This window comes from Etheostoma spectabile, chromosome 19 (assembly GCF_008692095.1).
Source record: "Etheostoma spectabile isolate EspeVRDwgs_2016 chromosome 19, UIUC_Espe_1.0, whole genome shotgun sequence".
Classification (NCBI taxonomy): domain Eukaryota; kingdom Metazoa; phylum Chordata; class Actinopteri; order Perciformes; family Percidae; genus Etheostoma; species Etheostoma spectabile.
In genome coordinates this window covers 11,840,623-11,860,737 of record NC_045751.1, presented here as the reverse complement: position 1 = coordinate 11,860,737, position 20,115 = coordinate 11,840,623, and the positions used below count along the sequence as shown (strand labels likewise).

Here is a 20,115-nt window from a genome sequence, read left to right as displayed (position 1 = left end):
AGTATTCAGCCGAGTCTGGACACTTAAGTCTGAGTCGTCCTTCTCTGAGGACGTCTTTGTCCCACGGACTCGTCCTACAAACGTCATCTTGAGACTCTGGGGCCTCGACGCCTTATGGGATGAAACAGGATTGAGGTTCTGAGATCAGTTAACAGTTCACAGAAGATATAAAGAGAGGTGGAGGAGGCTGTGAGGGTTGGTGGTGCAGGTCCACTCCAGTGTGATGTCCTGGTTCCTCTGCCTGAAGGAGGTGGGGCACGTTACTACAAAAAGTTCCTGTGAGGAGACAGAGAGGGAAAGGATAGGAGCAGACACACTGACAACTAAATCCATCTCCCAATGTCTTGTGGACACTTTTAGTCCTTCGTTGTTTAGTGTAGTGGATAATAAAGTGAAGCTGGAAACTAACCAGGACACAGGAGGTCAGGATGATGAGCGCAAGATGCTGCAGACCAGCTTCTCCCTGTGAGAGGAGACAGAGGTGAAGAGTCCACAACACATGAGCTCAGAGTTCACTTATTACAGGACAGAGAGGACATACAGTATGGTGGTACTTCTTCCTCTGTGGGACTTATTACAGGACAGAGAGAGGACATACAGATGGTGGTCTTCTTCTCTGTGGTACTTATTACAGGACGAGAGGAGGACATATACAGTTCTGGTGCAACCTTCTCCTCTGTGGTACTTATACAGGACAGAGAGAGGACAATATACAGTATGGTGGTACTTCTTCCTCTGTGGTACTTATTACAGGACAGAGAGAGGAATATCTACAGTCTGGTGGTTAATTCTTCCTCTGTGGTATTATACAGGACAGAGAGAAGACATATACAATCTGGTGGTACTTCTTCCTCTGTGGTATATTACAGGACAGAGGAGAGGACATTACAGTCTGGTGATACTGCTTCCTGTGGTACTTATTACACATGATGCACAATAAGCAGCTACAGGATGTATTCTGGTCACAAGGTGGCGCCAGTTAGGAGAGTTTAACTGAAGAAGAAGGGGAAGTAGAGATGTGGATTGAGATCATGAGATGGAGGTTAAAACAGGGGGCGGAGAGACTAAAAGCTGCAGTTTAACCGTTTCTAACTGATTAACAGGTTCCGGTTATCAATCCAAAACTGAATGTTGCCTTTGTTTTAGGTAGACTATAGTGGAGGAGGGGGGGGGGGGCTTTTGTCCCTACCAGGGAGACTCCTGTCCTGCCACTGGGTCGCCCCCCCAACTGCAGCTGATTCAGGAACAAACCTAACTGAGGCACCGCTCTGTTTGGAGAAACACATAAAGGTGATAAAGGATGTGCTTCTCCACCTGCCCCCTGCAGCCCGCATCGCCAGATCTATCACCGCAGTGCAGTTAGGTTTTTTTAGCCCACAAGTGTGTGTGTGTTGTGTGTGTGTGTGTGTGTGGGGGGGGTGGGGGGGGGGGGGGGTATCTGGAGCATGCACCACACAAAAACCCACTGTCAGAAGTAGTGAAGGGAGTGTGCTGCCTCCTTCTAGAGCCTCCAGCCCGGTGCTGGATCTGACTACCCGAACAAGTCTGTCTGGATCATTAAAGAATTTCAGCTCATGCATGTTGTTTGTAGTTCACTCCTAAATAAAGATCAAACAGGGCCAGAGGGCTCGTCTGGATTCATGTCTACTCTACTGCTTTCTGAGGGGAAAAGGGTGAATTGAAAAGCAAATGCAAATGAATGTGTACAGAATATTAAAAATTAAACAAAGATGGAAACCTTTAGTGTTTTGGTGCATTTGGTGCATGTCAGCAGCCAGAATAAACATATTGTTATGTAAATCTACATGCTGGACTTGTTTCATTACCAGATGTATTTTTTTTGGGTCCAGCTTTATTGTGATTACTACACCAATAAATGCATTTGTAGCTACAGACAGACAGTCTACAGACAAAGGACGAAGTATTTTAAATGAGGAGAACACAGTTGAGAGATGAACAGAGAATTAATTATACAAACGTATTGTTTCAGATGTTAAAAAGAAGGCAGTAGTTTCTGTCATTACTGTAAGTTGTTCTTTGTCTCCTTTTTGAAACAAGTAATAGAGTTATTGAAAGTCCAAAGGTCAGTTTGTATTTAGATAACGATATAGCAATAAATGATTTCATACAATAAATACTCTATACGGATTAAATTGGATAAAATGTTCCCTCTGTAATTTTGTGGTGCGTGTGTACATGCCATGCAGTTAAGACTGTTCAAGACAACACAACATTTCTACAATATGCCATTTCATTTTTATCCTCTAGTAGTTGAGGTTTGAAATAAACTGGCTGCCCAGCTTGGATTTGCAGCATTGTTCGTTGATCTCGACTGAGAGGAAGTTTAGGTTAGTGGTTTTACGCTGCCCAACATATGCTGTAGAAAACCGAAAAATCGACTGAAAAACCACGGCACACCAAGGGGAAACATCTGCCACAGATGCCCACAGCAGCGCCTCCATTATTAAAATATATAATTCAGACCGGAAGCAGAAAAGACCGGGAGGAGGAGCGCGCTCGTCTCGATTTACAGCGAGAGTGGGCGCTAAGCAACACACAGGTCTGCTTCAGACTGGACTTCAAACTAAATCCCTTTGGTGAGGGCTCAGGTATTAGACTGACGGGCTATGGTTCCTCACTTAGAGATGGTTGTAGGTTGTTAGCAACAATAAGTAGGCTGATGGTGGTCAGACCTCAAAAACAGGTAGGTTCACCTCAGAAAATAACTGGATACAGGGTACAAAAAATAATATAAGAACTGCGAGTGCCTGAAAGTATTGGTGCTTTTTATTCTGTTATTGCATGTTGAAATCATGAAAAACGACTGTTAATGTCTTATAAAGATGACTATTAAAAGGTTTTAGTGCTTGCCTCACATTCAGGTCACTTCCTCTTACAGTGTTGGCACTTTCTCTGTCGGCCATCAGTCTGAAATGTTATGAAGACAATGTGGATCATAAGACAAGGCAGACTGCTGGTTCTTCAGCTTTTTATGTAGATCAGTTGAGGTTCAGGTCGTCTCTGCAACAGGACTGTAAAAGGTCAATATTTATATGCAAACACAGCAGCTGGTGTGTGCAGCTTGTGTTTGTTAAAGTCAGTGTCAGAGAGATATGAGAGAACTAACAGCAGCAGGGGTGTTCAGGGGCTCAGCATGTAGACCTGTTGGAGTCACTTGGAGTGTAGCTGCTGGAACACAATCAAGAACTAATGAGTGTCTTACTCATTTAAGGACCAAAACCTGGAGACCAGGGACAGAAGGTCAGGTTGTGGCTGTCTACTCTGCAACAGACAGCAGGAAGAGTTTAATGTACAACCCTAAACACCCCCCAACACCATGCAGCAGCTGTGTAGGGGACAAAGACTCTGTGGCCAGGAGCAAAACCATCATGTTCTCAAATTCCAATGAGACACAAACAACGCTCTGAGTCATCAAAAATGAAGACAGCTCCCGCTTAGTGCCATGATGGGAAAAAATCTCTCCATAATTAACGAAGCTTAATAGAAAGTCTTCTATGTTGTTAAATGTAGAGGAGCAGTAGAATCCTCTCATCTTAACCCTCCTACACAAAGTCAAACAGACCCCGTTAGCATGGGAAGAAGCCCCTTGATGCTCTAAAAAAACCCCTTCAGACGTAAGTTACACAGCAATGTCAGCACCCTGGGGAGCACTAATAAATTAGTATCTTTGTTATGGTAATGCTCTTCTGCAGTAAGATTGTGTAAGAGTGTTTTACACACAGAGGAGTCAACCAAACTTATTAATTCAAATAGAGAGTATTTACAATAGAACTATGTGTAACCCCCCCCCCCACCCTATTGAAATGAACATTGGAAAGTAAAGAAAACAAAGTCCCTCAGTCAGCAGAGGACAGGAGGATTGGAGCCAGAGATATGATGACTCTCAAGACCTGAACGCTCGTTCACCTTGAGAACTCACCACCTCAGCGAGATCATGGGAGATCTTAGTTACAGCCTGACGGAAGCAGATTTTAGCCGGCTACATAGAGATAAAGGAAGAGTGGCCCGCATCATATCTAATCCTTGAAGTAAGACCGGCAAGGAAGGACTTGCAAGGACCAGGGACTATCTCATCCTTATTATCAGAGTCTGTTAAACTGTGCGTTATCAGTTGAATTAACTCTGTGAATGTGAGTCTTTACAAAGAAAAGGAGATTAAAATGATAAAAACTATAAAACAGTCAGCAAAGACAGTGACACTGAGCTGTATTAGTTAGGAAATGTGTCCAGGTTCCTCGGTTAAACCTCTTCTTTGTTAGATGTGAAGGTGAGTCCAGTGAAAAAAAAAGAAGTCCTTGCCTGCTCTTCATCAGCAACCCAGAGTTAAACCACTCAACTTAAAAACTAGCAGGCCAGAAACAACAAGATCGCTAGTTCGGTTTTTAAGGGGACACAACTAATAAGCCATAGTGTACATGATGAGGATGTGTGGTGTGGGACCCAGTCTCTAGATGGCCAGACTCTTTTTCACTGTAAACATCAGAGAAGGGATTCCTTTCTCGAGCATTTGGGGTCAGGCTGTTTGGGACTTGGGACATACAATTAAAAATACATTAAAAGAAAGCGGAACTGGATTTAAACTGGCATAGCATATTGGTCGATTACGTTGTTTTAACAATTCACATTACACCAAAACAGCCAAATGAAAAAGACATCACGCAATAAAATATAAAAGGTGAGGGGATCGCGATATATGCCAAGGTATACAACCTTACCCCCCCCCCCCCACGCAATATCGCCACCAATCCGATTAGTCGAATGGTTATGCAGTAGGTCAGAGGAAAGGCCCAACTGATAATTACCGAGGAAACAACAACAATTAGCCAGAAGTGAACCCATCTGGCAGGCCTGCAAGACCTGGGCCCTTTCCAATCCAGACCACTTACATGTTGATCTCAAGAGTCCTCTTCCCCCCCACCCAATTCCCAATCTACTCTTTATACCCCAACTACGACAAACCACTCATAAGGAAAAAAAAAAATATATATACCAAGTGCAGTCTGTAACACAATCCGTCGGGCCCAACACAGGCTTGATTAACAAGCCTTGTTATTTTCTACAGGTGAAGAAAAAAAACAAATACCACACAAATGCATGTTTCCCCACACATAAAAAAGCGGAAGTGGAAGACGTTTGGGTGTGCCATTACACACTGAATCAGACCGGCGGTATTCAGATCAGCCCCCAGATGGTTGTTAGTGGTAGATCCAGCTTTGAGGAAAGGCAGTCACAAGAGCACAACCGGTTCGTGGGTTTTCACGTAACGTAAAGGGCCAGTCATGGATAATGGTTGTTAAAAATCAGGGTCATTAAAAAGATAATAGAGTTAATTAAACTTAATATTCAGCCCACTAGTGAAGCATGGTTTAGTGGTCCCCATCCCCAGAGGGCTGTACTGGTGGCGATAAACGGTCTTGTTTAGGGTTTCAATTCTAAATGAGAATAATGAGAAAAAACTTTTATACTTTTTAGGGAATGTAAAGTTGGGGAAGACAATTGCTTGGTGTGTGTGTGGGTGTGTGTGTGTGTGTGTGGTGTGTGTGTGTGTGGTGTGTGTTGTTTTGTGTGTTGTGTTAAGAATTGTATCAAATCCTTTAACCCTCATGTTGTCCTCAGGTCAAAATTTGCACCATTTTCTAAATGTTTCTCATCAGAAATTTGGGTTGCTTTCCGTACCAGATTGTTACAACAAATTAGGTGATGGTTTTCAGAACAAGCCGTACTCTTTACACCTTTAATTCAAATAAATGATCACGTCATTACTTTCATTGCATTGGTGTTTGAATCGCGATTTGATAGCATTTGAAAAAAGATAAAAAAGAAGGTTAAAACAGGGACAAAGTATAAAAAAAAATTAATCCTTTAAAAAAGTGATTAAAAACGTTGGGAAAAAGTGACAAAAAATGTCAAACAACAAAGGCAAAAATTTAAAAAAACGCTTTAAAAAAAGCAAGAAGAAAGAAAGAAGCCAAGCCTACTACACGAAGTGTAGATAAGTTGAAAGATCTGTTTAAAACGACAATAAATTAAATGTGAAACTGCAATCCAGAAAAACTAACAAAAGTTGGACAAGTAGACAACACGAGGATAATGTCGGGCACTAGGATATTAAATATGATTGGACAGTCAGTTATATCCAGAAACTAGTCGACACGGAAAACACCGCCAGACACAAGCAGGTCTTTATAAAACCAGTTCTTAATTCAGGGTCCTACAGCCATAAAACTGACTGATGGAGCCGAGACACGCAGCTTTCTGCTTATATACATGGAGACATATCACTAGGAGATCCCACCACTCCAATTCATCCCAGTCCCGTTCTGGAACCGCACAGCAGCATCTCATGGCTGTAGACAGACTAGATATTGGCCTTGGTCTGGATTTAGTAGTCTCGGGAAGTGATGCGAAGCAGAACTCCTAAAAGCTGTTTTAATGAAGTCCCAGTATCCCAGCTGAACAAGGTCACGCCGGGAATAAAGGATCAGGACTCACAGCTCTAAGCAAAGGTTGATTAACGTTCCAGACGACCAGTCCTCCAGTAGAGACTGGGAGGCGGCAGTCTGGAGAGTCCCGTCTCATGCAAGAGGTTGTGTAACGGTAAACTTAGGTGGTCAAAACACGAAATCATCTCAGAATTTTCCAGATGGAGTCACGGGTTTTTGTTTGGATGTTTTGATGGAGTGTTGCAATCAATTGAAAAACGTTAAAAACTGTTAAAGCCAGTAACACAATGTGTCCCTCACATAGTTTGTCATGTACGGAATGTCTGGGTGTTCCTGATATTAACGCAGCTGCCTTTAGGATGAAAAACCCCACACCCCCCCCCACCCCCCCGCACAGCGGACGCAGCGTTTCTGCGACCATGGCAGGATAATCTGAGGAGGAGACGGATCTAGCACACACAAGAACTACAACCGAATACAAAAAATAAACATTTTACCTCTTTCAAGACTCAGTTTTAATTTTAATTCTGGATGGTTTAACACGTTCCACTGGCACATTGCTGCAAATACAATGTTACAATGTTGTCAGCATGGCGGAGAGGGCATTAGAGGGGGAGGGAAGTTGAAGCCTAAAAGCATTTTTTAAATAGTCTATAATCTTGAATTTATTTTAGAGTACAGTCATCTAGATTTTAATTTTTCAAAAAAAAACACCAAATATTTAAGTATTTATTCATTCGATGATATTTGACGCGAGCGTTACTTTGAAAAGTGAGGGAGAGATTGTTTGATGAAAGTATTTTTTGCCAGATGCGAGCTTTCCTTTTGGAAAGTAGAAGATCGGGGATGTCGAGCAGGCGGGACGGCACGAGACGCTCAGGCTGCAGGAAGACACTCTGGTCCACCAGTAGCATGCCACCGCCATCACCACAGAGGGTAACAGGATACTGCCATACACACCGAGGGAGGATCTGGACTCAGACACCTGGCTGATGAAGGGCAGGATCTAGAGTCTGAGAAGCAGGAGCCCCCCCCATTTAGGGAAGTGTAGGCACAATAATGAGAAGAATAGCGACTTAAAGGTTAGGGGTAAAAAAGAAACAGAGACATAGAAAAAAACGAAAGAAGAGGTTTTAAAAAGACATGATGAACAGACAGGGTGTCGAAGAGCTGAAGTATTGGTGAAGGGTCTCAGCACAGGAGGAGGAGTCTCATCTTCTTTAACTGCCTGGAACAAACAACACACCAAAGGTCCTCTTTCTCTGTAAAATAACTGGTGATCGCAGAGGAAAAAGGGCATCACGATATATGTCACAACAACAAGAATAGGATATCTCGATATATATATATATATATAGATATATAATTTATGGAATGCCGTTTAGGAAATAATCAATTATATATGAAAGTGTATCATCTGAATATATGGAATGAAAGTCTGAATATATGATGGAAGTCTGAATATATGGATGAAGTCTGAAATCTGGAATGAAGTTATGAATCATGGAATGAAAGTCTGAAATCTGGAAGAAAGTCTATATATGGAATGAAAGTCTGAAATATATGGAATGAAAGTCTGAATATATTGATGAGTCTGAATATATGGAGAGAGAAGTCTCTGATATTGGAATGAGTCTGAATATAATGGACATGAAAGTCTGAATATATGGAATGAAAGCTGACGTATACGCCCGCGCGGCGCCTCTTGTGTTGTGCTGATAATCAGGATGTAACAAAGTGGACGCTATGAGGGAATCGGCTTAGAATCTAGGAGTCAGCTATTTTGAGCAAGGAAGAGATTATTAACACTCTGGCAAGCATGTAGGGCCAAATATACGGTAAACGTCTCAGTGCCCAACCATTAGCTCCAGTTGAAGTGTTACTTCTGCCGAATCTCCCCAAAGAGACTCATAATTCCTTTCCAAGAATGATGATAATGTTCTTTCGGCACGATGTGTTGAAACAGGACTTGCTTATAAGCATAAGTGTCGCAATATGGAAATATGATCATCAAGGGGACGCTATCTAATTTTCCCACACAAGTTTGCTGTCGTTGGAGTGATGACCGCCAAAAATGTGGTATGTCACAAAAAAAAAACCTGCAGGATTTCAACAACGTTGGACGTATTTCACCGATGGCCATTTTGGTAAATCCACGGGGGAATTTCAGAAGGAGGCCCTTTACGGAGAATTGTCTGTCAAGGTTATTCCAACTTTCCTTACATATATTCAGACTCATTCCATAGATTCCGAGGGCATTCCATATATTCAGACTTTATCAGATATTCAGAATTTCATTCCTATAGTCAGACTTTCATGTCCCTAATCCAGACTTTTCATTCAGTTATCAGATGGAGAAACTAGATATATCTAATTAGTTCAAACTCACCGGCATGCCATAATATATTATATTATATATATATATATATATATATATTAATATTATATATACCCCTAGCTACTAGTACTATATTTTAATGACAGAGAACACTGCACGGATTCAGAAAGGTAAGCAATAAAAATCCCAATGACTTAAAGGAGGGAGCAGCACAAGATCAGCGTTAGGCCCCAAGTGACCAGCGGTGCGGTCACAGGGTTGGGGATGTTAGCAGCATGAGGGCCTAAGACCCCGGGGGGGGGGGTTTTGAAGTGGGCACGTGATGTCTGCCTGGTTAAGCTCTGAGATTGTCTCCTTTGCACAGCGCGGTGAAGGAATAATCTACCAGATGGACTCAGTTATGCCTTGGTTAAACGAGGCTGGATGGCGCCTACAGATCACAGAAACCCAGAACCAAGGAAACTAATACCACAACAAAACACAACCAAACCACAACAAACAAAACCAAACAACAGCCAAACCGAACCTTCCGGGAACGTTCCCAGAACCATTTAGAGAACCAACCTTTGTTAGCTGGGATCAGAAATCAGGTCGTCCTTCTCTGAGGACGTCTTTGTCCCACTGGACTCGTCCTACAAACTGTTCATCTTGAGACTCTGGGGCCTCGACGCCTTCATGGAGATGAAACAGGATTGAGGTTCTGAGATCAGTTAACAGTTCACAGAAGATATAAAGAGAGGTGGAGGAGCTGTGAGGGTTGGTGGTGAAAGGTACACATTTTTTCCAGTGTGATGTCTGGGTTCCCTTGCCTGATAGGAGGTCTGGGGTCACATTCACTACAAATGTTCCTGTTGAGGAGCGAGAGGAGACAGAGAAAGGGAGGAGCAGACACACTGACAACTAAACTCCATCTCACATGTCTCTGTGGACACCTTTAGTCCTTCTTTGTTTAGTGCTAGGGATATATAAAGTGAAGCTGGAAACAACCAGAGGACACAGGAGGTCAGGATGAGGAGCAGCAGGATGCTGCAGACCATCTTCTCCCTGTGAGAGGAGACAGAGGTGAAGAGTCACCAACACATGAGCTCAGAGTTCACTTATTACAGGACAGAGAGGACATATACACAAGTATGGTGGTTACTTCTTCCTCTGTGGTATATTACAGGACAGAGAGAGGACATATACAGTCTGGTGGTACTCTTTCCTCTGTGGTACTTTTACAGGACAGAGAGGACATTACAGTATGGTGAATACTTCTTCCTCTGTGGTATTATTACAGGACAGAGAGAGGACATATACAGTTGGTGGTACTTCTTCTCGTGGTACTTATTACAGGACAGAGAGAGGAAAATATTACCAGTCTGGTGGTACTTCTTCCTCTGTGGTAATTATTACAGGACAGGAGAAGGAATATACAATGCTGGTGGTACTTCTTCCTCTGGGTACTTATTACAGGACAGAGGAGAGGACATATCCAGTCTGGTGATACTCTTCCTGTGGTACATTACACATGACTGACAATAAGCAGCTACAGTGATGTATTTCTGTCACAAGGTGGCGCCAGTTAGGAGAGTTTAACTGAAGAAGAAGGAGGAAGTATGAGATGTGATCTGAGATCATGAGATGGAGGTTAAAACAGGGGGCGGAGACTAAAAGCTGCAGTTTAACCGTTTCTAACTGACTTTAACAGGTTCTTTGATAAATCCAAACTCGCACTGTGGCCTTTTGTTAGGTAGTATAGCTGGCAGGGAGGGGGGGGGGGGGGGCTTTCCTCCCTCCAGGGAGACTCCTGTCCTGCCACTGCGGTCGACCCCCCCCCAAACTGCAGCTACGACATCAGAGCAAACTCGACTGAGGCCCACTCACTCTGTTGGAGAAAACACAAAAAAAGGAGTGGTGAAGGACGTTTCTACACCTGCCCCCTGTAGTCCGCATCGCCAGGATATATCACAGCAGTGCTCGTCGGTTTTTTTTAGCCCACAGGTTGTGTGTGGTGTGTGGGGGGGGGGGGGGGGGTATCTGGAGCATGCACACACACAGAAACCCACTGTCAGAAGTAGTGAAGGGAGTGTGCTGCCTGCTTCTAGAGGCTCCAGCCGGTGGGGATCTGACTACAGACATGTCTGTCTGGATTATTAAAGACTTTCCAGCCTCATGCATGCTTGTATATGTAGTTCACTCCTAATAAAGATCAAACTGGGGCCAGAGGGCTCGTGCGATTCATGGTCTTCTACTGCTCTATAAATGCTTGTCTAGCCTCAGGGGAAACGGAGCTCAAACGCAAATGCAAATGTTAAGAATTTAAAACTAAAATAAGATGGAAACAATGAGTGGTAGGGCATTGGTTTAGTTAAACAGCCCAGAATAAAACATATGTTAGTAATCTACCACGCTAGGACTTTTGCATTTCAGTGATTTTTGAATGAATCAAGTTTCCGGGTTCAGATAAGGATTCCAACAATGAAATGCATTGTACTCAGACAGACATTCTACAGACAAAGGAGAAGTATTTTAAGGGACACAGGGTGCTAGCAGGGGTGGTCAGTTAGAGATGAACAGAGAATTAATTATACAACGACGTAGTTGTTATCGAGATGTTAAAAAAAAAGATAGGCAGTTTGTTCATTTACTGTAAGTTTGTTTCTCCTTTTTGGAAAACACGTAATTAGAGTTATTTGAAAGTCCTAAATTCAGTTCATTTAGATAACGACAAGCAATAAAATGATTTTCAAATAAAATAGTCTACAGGATTAAAATGGAATAAAATGCTCTTTTGTAATTTTTGTGGCGTGTGCACATCAATGCAGTTTAACTGTCTCAAGACAACACAAACATTTCTACATATTCCCATTTCATTTTCCTCTATTATTGAGGATTTGAATAAACTGGCTTGCCAGCTGTGTATTTGCAGTGTATCGTAGTCTCTGTATGAGAGAAAGTTGTTGTTGATGTTTACGCTTGCACCACATCTGCTGTAGAAACACCGAAACGTACGACCGAAAAAACCCGGAACACAAAGGAGGAAAAATCTGCAAGCATGCCCACCAGCAGCGTCCATTATTAAATCTCAATTATTATGATGACCAGAAAATACCGTAGAGCGGAGGACGCTTGCTCGCTCTGATTTCACGTGAGAGTGGGCGCTCTAGCAACACACAGGTCTCTGGCAGAGTCTGGGACTCTTCAAATCTAAAATCCTTTTGTTGATGGCCTGTGTATTAGCTGGCTGGGCTGTTGGTCCCTAACCTTAGAGAGTTGCTAGGTGATAGCACAATTAAGTAGGCTGATTTAGGGTCGGACCTCACCATCAGGTAGGTTATAAGAGCTACGAGTGCTTTGAAAATACTGGTTTTCTAAGGTTGCATGTTGCCGCCTTGGTGCTTTTATCGTTAACGCATGCTGCCATCATGAAAAAACGAAGTTAATGGTCTTATAAGGCTGGGAAATGTAAAAGGGTTTTAGGAAGTGTTGCCTAAAATCAGGTACACTTCCTTACAATGTTTTGCAATTTGAAACTGTCAGCCATAGGCTGAACAGGAGACGTTGTGAAGAAAAAGAGGTCATAAAAACAAGGCAGGCTGCTGGTTCTTCAGCTTTTTTGGGATCCAGGTGTGACTTGTGTCTGACTCGTCTCTGAACAGGACAGTAGAAAGTCAATATGCATAGAAAACACAGCAGCCGGGTGTGCAGATTGGCATTTGTTTAAATGTCAGGTGTGGGAGAGATAAGGGAGCCACTACAACTGCAGCAGGGGTGTGTCAGGGTCAGATGTAGCCTGGGGAGTCCTTTAGCAGTTGAGTACTGAAACAGAATAAAGACTAATGATGTGTCTTCACTCATTAAGAACCAAACGGGAGACCAGAGGACAGAGGTCCAAGGTTGTGTCTGTCTTCTCTGAAACAGACGCCAGTAAAGAGTAAGAACACACCCTACACCCCCCCACATGGCAGCAGGTGTGTGGGGGGACAAAAAGACTCTGTGGCCGAGCAAAAACCATCATGTTCGCAAATTCACATTGAGACACAACAACGCTCTGAGTCATCAAAACTGAAGACAGCGCCCGCTGTGCATGATGGGAAACTCTCTCGCTACTCTCCTTGACGTTAATAGACACTTTTCTTATGTTATCTGTAGAGAGCAGCTACATACTCTCCATCTTAAACTCCTACACGCAGTCAACCAGATCCTGTTAGCATGGAAGAAGCCTTGACCTAATCAACCCCTTCAGACTGTAAGCACACTGTCAGCACATGGGGAAGCACTAATAACATATGTTATTTTGTTGTTGGCTCTTGAGTGCGTTTTGTGTAAGAGGTTTAACACACAGAGGAGTCAACCAACCTTCTCAATATAAATAGAGATGTATTTACAATTATGACTTGGTAACATTATGAAGTGAAACATACGAAGTAGGAGAAAACAACTGGCATCGTCAGCAGAGGACAGGAGGCAGTTGGAGCAGAGATCTGAGACTCTTCAAGTCCTGACGCTCGTTCCCATGATAAACTTCACCCTCAGCGATGTTATGGGGAGATTAGTAAAAGCAGGAATGAAAGCAGATTTAGACGGTTATATAGATGTAAGGGAAGATAGGCCGCTATATCTAACCTTCAAGTAAGCCCTGCAAGGACAGGAATATCTGGTCTCATCTCACCAGTGTCTGTAACTGTGAAATAAAAGTGAATCACTTGTGAAGGGTGAGTCTTTCAAGAAAACAGTAGAGTAAAAATGAAAACATAAACCAGTCAGCCACGACCATTTAAAATGAGCGGTATTTAGTTAGAAATGTGTCCAAAGGTTCCGCGAGTTAACTCTTCTTTGTAGAGTGAAGACTGAGATCCAGTGAAGAGCTCCTCTGCTGCTCTTCATCATAAACCAGAGTTAAACCTACTCAACTAAAAACAACAGCAGGCCGGAAAACCAAAAAGTCTCTGTTCTGTTTTAAAGGGGAAAACACTATAATAAAGCCAGAAGTGTACAGAGGTAGAGGATGTGTGTGTGGGTGGGACTCCAGCTCCAGGACTGCCAGACTCTTTTATTCACTGTAAACATAGGCGAATGAAGGGATTCCTTTCTCTAGCATTGGTTTTAGATTAGATTATTTTATTTATCCACAACAGCAAGCGTTGTTTACTAACAGCAAAAACGGCCTGTTTGGTACTAGCATGCATTAAAAAATTCAATTAAAGAAAAGCGAACTGTGGTTTAAAACTGGCATATTGTTCGATAATTAGAACAATTCACTCTGCACCAAACAGCAAGAGAAAAACACAGCACGCAAAAAATATGAAAGGTGACCGGGGAACTGATCGTCTGCCAAAGGTGTTCAGTGGGTCTCGGGTCAAATTGACCCATTTTCCAAAATGTTCCATATCAAAATTTGTTTTGTTTCAACCAAATGTTCAAAAAAATAGGACTGGTTCGTACAAGCAGTACTCTTACATCTTAAGAAAAGGATAATCACTTCAATACTTTATTGCATTGGTGTTGAATTCGATTTGAAAATTAACATTTTACCTTAACATAACATGAAATAACATTAAAACAGTGAACAATGAAAAAAACAACAACTTTAAAAAGTTGATTAAAACGTTGGGAAAAAAGTAACAAAAATGTCAAAAAAAGCGCCAAAATTAAAGTGACACACTTGAAAACCCAAACGCTTTAACACGGAATGGAAAAATTTGAAAGAAGCAAAGGCTACTAGAAAAGGTTTCGATAAAGTTGATCAACAACGTTTAAAAAAACAAGTATACATTTAAACTTGGCACCCAGAAAAACAAAAGGGTTGCAGTAGACAACCGAAGGGTAATATCCGCCATTAAATATAAAATATAGACTGAATGTATCAGTCTATATCGAATCGACTATATCTATCGTTCAGTATAAAAAACAAAGGTTTTGAAGTCTAGATAACGAAAGTAATTAGTCGGTAAATGTCCGACCATGGAAACACTGCCCGGACCAAGCCTCCCTTTGTAAAACAGTTCTTCTATCAGTTCCTGCAGCCGTGAACAGGCTCTGAATCAGCACGAGAGACCCGGACGATGGAGCCGTGGACACCCGCTTACCTTAATGACTGGAGCAATATTCATAAGAAGATCCCAATCACCTCCAACTCACCCAGTCCCCTTATGGAACCGCCTCAGCAGCATCTCATTGGCTGGTAGACCGACTAGGATATTGTTTTGTCGGTTTTTAGTAGCCAAGGGGAAGGTGAAGCCGAAAATTTAAAAAAGCTGTTTAAGAGGCCAAGTCCGTATCATGCCGGGTGTGTTCATTAATACCGTCATAAATACGAAACAGATGATAATTCAGCTGGACGTCCTGGTGTAAATTCGTGTGACGTTTGTTGACAATCAAGTGCAAAACGTTTAAAAACTGTTAAAGTAACATGGTTTCCAAACATAGTGTGCTCATTCTATGGTGGTTCCCTGATATTAACGAGCCTGCATTTCAGATGCCCCCCCCCCAGACTGCCACTGTGGCGGATTTCTGAGGACGGAGAAAGAAGGATATGCACACCAAGATGAATGGAATACAAAAAATAAACGTGGTTAGCTCTTTCCACGACTCTTTGCTGCAAGGTACAACGTTCCTTATCAGAGGCGGGACGGCCACGAGACGCGGTCCAGGTGCAGCCAGCCACTCTTGTCCAGTACTGCACGCCAGCACCGCAGAAGGTAACATGATACTGCCATAACACGAGGAGGAGCTGGATCGACCACGGGCGGACTGAAGGCGGGTAATAGAGTCTGAGAAACAAGCCCCCCCCCCAGTTATGGGAAGTGTAGGCTCAATAATGAGACGAATAGCGACTAAAAGTAAAGAAAAAGACACAGGACATAGTAAAAGCGATGATTAGGGTTTAAAAAGACATGATGAACAGAGTGTTGAGGAAGAGCTGCAGTTTGGTGAAGGGTCCAGCAGGAGGAGGAGTCTATCTTCTTTACCTTCCTGGGGGAAACAACAACAACAAAAGTTCAAAGAACTAAACAAATATCCCAGATGTTTCCTTCTCTGCTGCTTCCTTCTTTACTATCTATACTTACTCAGCAGTACAGTGTGATGTTACAGCTAACAGCAGTAACAATAATACAGTAAAATGTAGTATAAAGTGAATTCAAAATGTAAATGAAGCTCTAAAAATGTAGAGAGACTTTAAAACAAAACTGGGACCCTAAAAAGGAATGAAAGAGGCGTTGTGTGCTAACACTGTCAAAGTTACACAAACTATGTATTTTTTACCTTTATTAATCAAGGAAGGTGCTCTAGAGTCTTCCTTTCTCTTTTGTACAACACCCTGATACATTCACTCTTTCACTGTCAGATGTGAGCCTGTCGTCTTGGGGATGAAACAACGACTCGGGACTGTGTTCGTCATTCATTAAACAGCCGCTGTACATCAAGTTTACCAGCAGCAGCATCATGGGCGGAGGGAAGCAGAGGACCAGAAGCATGTTGGATGCACACAATAAACCAGGTTACGGCCGCCGAGAGCATTAGTCAGGAGATTTATAGAAAACTTCACATTAAGCAAGGAAAACCTAAAAACACAGTACTGTGGCGAAGGGAACAACCTAGAAATCTCTTTATGACCTTAGGGACGATCATACAACGGAAATTAATATCCAGCAGCGATTGCTCAGCAGCTGACAAACACACTTGAATAGAAAATGAAAAGGTGTAAAAATACAGTCAAGAACAAACAGTATAAAGAAATAAAACAATAAAAGGGATCTTTAGCTATAAAAAGACGTTTGGTCTAAATGATAAATGAGCAGATAAGGCAGTTAGTGTTCCAGGTATGTCTGTAAGTAGATTATTAATATTAATGAAGAGTGGATACCACTCCTTTCTCCTTCCTTCCTGTTCTGTCCTCGTACACCAATCGAATTAAGAGAACAAGGTGAAAAATTACAAAAACGAAGAAAATGTATAAGAATCTTTGCAGCACTGGTCTCCATTTGCGTTTTTGTAATTTATCCAACCATTTGAAGAAAGGGCAAACCTAGTTTTCTATAAAGTGCTGTGGAGTTGCTAAGCGTAAATTTTACTTTGTTGTTCTTATTGACTGTTGCCACCAGATTGTCTAGACAAGGTTCCAGTATGTTCTGTTCATCTTTCATTTAGCTTTATTTTATTATTTGTCAAAGTCCATTCCAATTTCTCGGTTTATAACAATTTTGTCTCACTTTTTCATGAATCATCTCCTGACGAATAATACAAAACAGTTACTACAACTGAATCTTCCGGAGCAAGCTCTACAGAGGACCCCCAGTCTACATTTGATAATATTTTATAAGGGCGATACCAAACATGTGTAGTGACCAGTAGTGTGTGTGTCCAACAGAACATATGTTGGTTGACCAAATCCAAATCCCAGCATTTCAGTTTTTTAAGAAAATTTGTCCAATGTGACTCGGCTTGTGCCACAAGCCACAAACACACACATGCTTGTTACACCCACAGGAAAGCGCACCGCACCACACATGCAAAATACACAAATAGTATCTGATATGATCTGCGTCTGCGCTTTAACTGCCATCCAAACAAGATCAGCTTGTTCTTGGGACCTCTCCTTCTGCTCAGTGACTCATAATAACAAACACCCAAGGTCCAAAGCGTCGGGCAGAACCGAATTTTAAAAGGAATGCATGGGAGACGACACATTAAAAAGGAAATATGAAGATGCATATATGTAGTTAGAAACAATTATACCAATAACAACAGATTAAACTGAGTCCCAACAATTCCTTCTGTTTAGTGATGTTTTTGTATCTCTAAAGATTCAGGGAAGTCTCAGCAGCTGTATGATAGGGGGACGTTTTGTCTCAGGATGTCTCCTTTGGAGAGAAGAGGGAGAGAGAGAGGGAGAGAGAATGTAATACCCGTATCAATGTAACTGAAGGACACCATGAGGTGTAAAGCATTTTCATTCATCAGTTGATTAGTTTTTTATATTTTGCAGAGACAAAATGAACAACTTAGGAAAAGAAACTTAATTTAACATTACCATGAAGCCCTAAATGGGCAATTTATATGTAATCTTCTCTTGTTGAGTAATCTATGGGGTTAGTCTTGGTAAACCTTTCAGCACTTTGGCCCTTAGTTTGGCACAGCGCCACATGTGGCAGGTGAGTAACTTCTGTTATATGATGCTGTTAAAACCATCTGATGTGAGACTGATAGTTCCCGGTTTATTTAGTCTCAGTCTAGATGCTGAGTGGTAAAATGGGTTGATGGAGCTTGTCCAAACAACTATGAGTTTGATGCCCGGATATCGACAAACCTGGTTTTCTGTCCTTCAGGCAAGCTGTGAAACCCACACAGGAGACATGGCGTCATCCCATACTGGAACAAAGATCACAACTCCTCTAAGTAGCATCTATCTAATATCATAGCGATTATCATTATAGCTGCGTGGTTGTTCTATTAAGATGAGATGCAGCTGGAAGCGTCCATCAGCATGTGTATAGGTTACATTCTGTTGTGTCTTTGCTTATTCGCTTACTGTTGTGCTCATGTCTCCTCCAGCAGAACAAGTCGATCAGAAGTGCCCAGATTGTGAGGAGGACATCTGCAGTGCATTCTTACGTGTCTGGGTCCAAAGGAAGGAGAAACGAACATCAGTTCCACCTATCCACTGATCAATAGATACTTATTTTAAGGCATTTACCTGAGAATACTATTTACCTGAGCACGTACTGCAGTGTTTCCACAGGTGGTGTTGGTGCATTTTAAGGGCCAGACACAACATGGGACCAACCAGGACCAGGACCAGGGTTCTGGTGGTGTGCTGACAGAGGACGGAAAGCGACACAGGTGATCAGATGAGAGAGAAGAGAGTTGAGACACCTGGTGGACAGGTGGAACCACTCTGTCATCTTCTTATTCTAAACTCTGTTTGATCTCCTGAAGCAGGTCGTTATTTTCTTTTACACAGGGTAAAAATATAAATATTGTTTTCTATAATGGAATCAGGACGTGTGACTGTGAATCGAATCGTATAAATAGACAGCGGGGACCTGCAGACAGACAGCTCTCCCGAATGCATGCTATGTAAGCATATCCAAAGCACTTTTCTAAATAAAATGATACAATGGAAGAAGTGGAAATATTTATATCAATGTCTAGGGGTTCCTGTCATGACTGTATCATGATTTTGAGAACAATCTATTTTAACCAGTTCAATAATTAAGAACTAGTTAAACACTAAAGTAGCTGCCTCGCTCTGCGGGAAATAACAAATACATTTAATTGCAAGCTGAATCAGAATCAGGAAAAAGGTTTGGTCGTTCCTCGGTTGATGAAAAGGTGCAAACATCAAACTTTAATATAAAAAATTAACATTAATATAAAAACAATAAAAGATGTTAGAAAGCTCATTGATTACATACAAGTAACGATGCATAAGAAAAAAAAGAATTTGAAAACAAATTCCAACAACGAATCTACAGTAACAGTACAATTCACAACTTGTTGCATTCAATGAAAAAGTCTATCTCTGTGTCTGTGGTAAACCGTTATTATAACGATTTGTCTCAGTTGTAATAATTCAACATCTGCTGATCTGTAACTTTAATCTCCGGAGGGGAGTGTCGTGTTCTCCTGCTTTCTTCTCTTTTCTGAACCAACGAAACCCACCAGCCAGCAGAGCTGTAACAGTCCAGTCCCAGTCCACAGTAGGGACGATCTTCCCCCGACTTAGGGTCGTGGAGGACTTGTTGTGTTTGGAGGACTTGTTGTGTTCGGTGTCTCAGGTCAGCCGATCCCTCGCGATTATAAAGAGAACATCTTTTCTCAGGAGGGAAAAACATTTTCAGGAGTCGAACGTTTTGGCGATTTTGCAACGATACGAAAAATGTGACCAAAACCTCGGATAGGGACAGTCTATGAGCTTTACGGTTAGGGCTGCACGGTGTTCGTCGGTTAACTGGTCAGGACTGTTTCCCAGTGGCGCCTGCAGGTGTAGTGTTGTGAATGTTTTATAATCTATCTTTTAATAACACGGTGGACACTTACAAAGTTCTCACATGGTTTCCATGTAGGGACCCTCAATTATATACCCAGGAGGCGTGGTGCTATGTTGAGCCTTTTTCGTATATAGTGAACAAGCATTGCTTGTTACTTTTACCCGGGCTGACGACAAGCGTTACAAGAGAATTAGCCGTTTGTGCTAAAACTGGTCCCATTTGATTATCATGAAAACAATCCAGGAACACGGTTGACGTGGGAACACAGAGTTACTCTAAAACGCCTTATACCCTGAGTTGCACACTGTGGGCACTCTGAAATGGTCAACTTTATAAC

The 20,115-nt window shown here is 42.1% G+C and overlaps 1 protein-coding gene and 1 long non-coding RNA gene across 4 annotated transcripts in view; both read right to left on the bottom strand.

Moving 5' to 3' along the window:
- LOC116707340 (uncharacterized) overlaps nucleotides 1-20,115 on the bottom strand; it is a 217,341-nt gene that overhangs the window by 4,021 nt on the left and 193,205 nt on the right. The window lies entirely within an intron of this gene.
- LOC116707357 (uncharacterized) overlaps nucleotides 9,611-20,115 on the bottom strand; it is a 37,567-nt gene continuing 27,062 nt past the window's right edge. Inside the window, exons 2-3 of the long non-coding RNA XR_004336480.1 lie at nucleotides 9,790-9,846; nucleotides 9,611-9,650 (exon numbers count right to left, since the gene is read on the bottom strand). This is a non-coding gene — a long non-coding RNA (uncharacterized LOC116707357). The remainder of the gene's footprint in view (nucleotides 9,651-9,789; nucleotides 9,847-20,115) is intronic.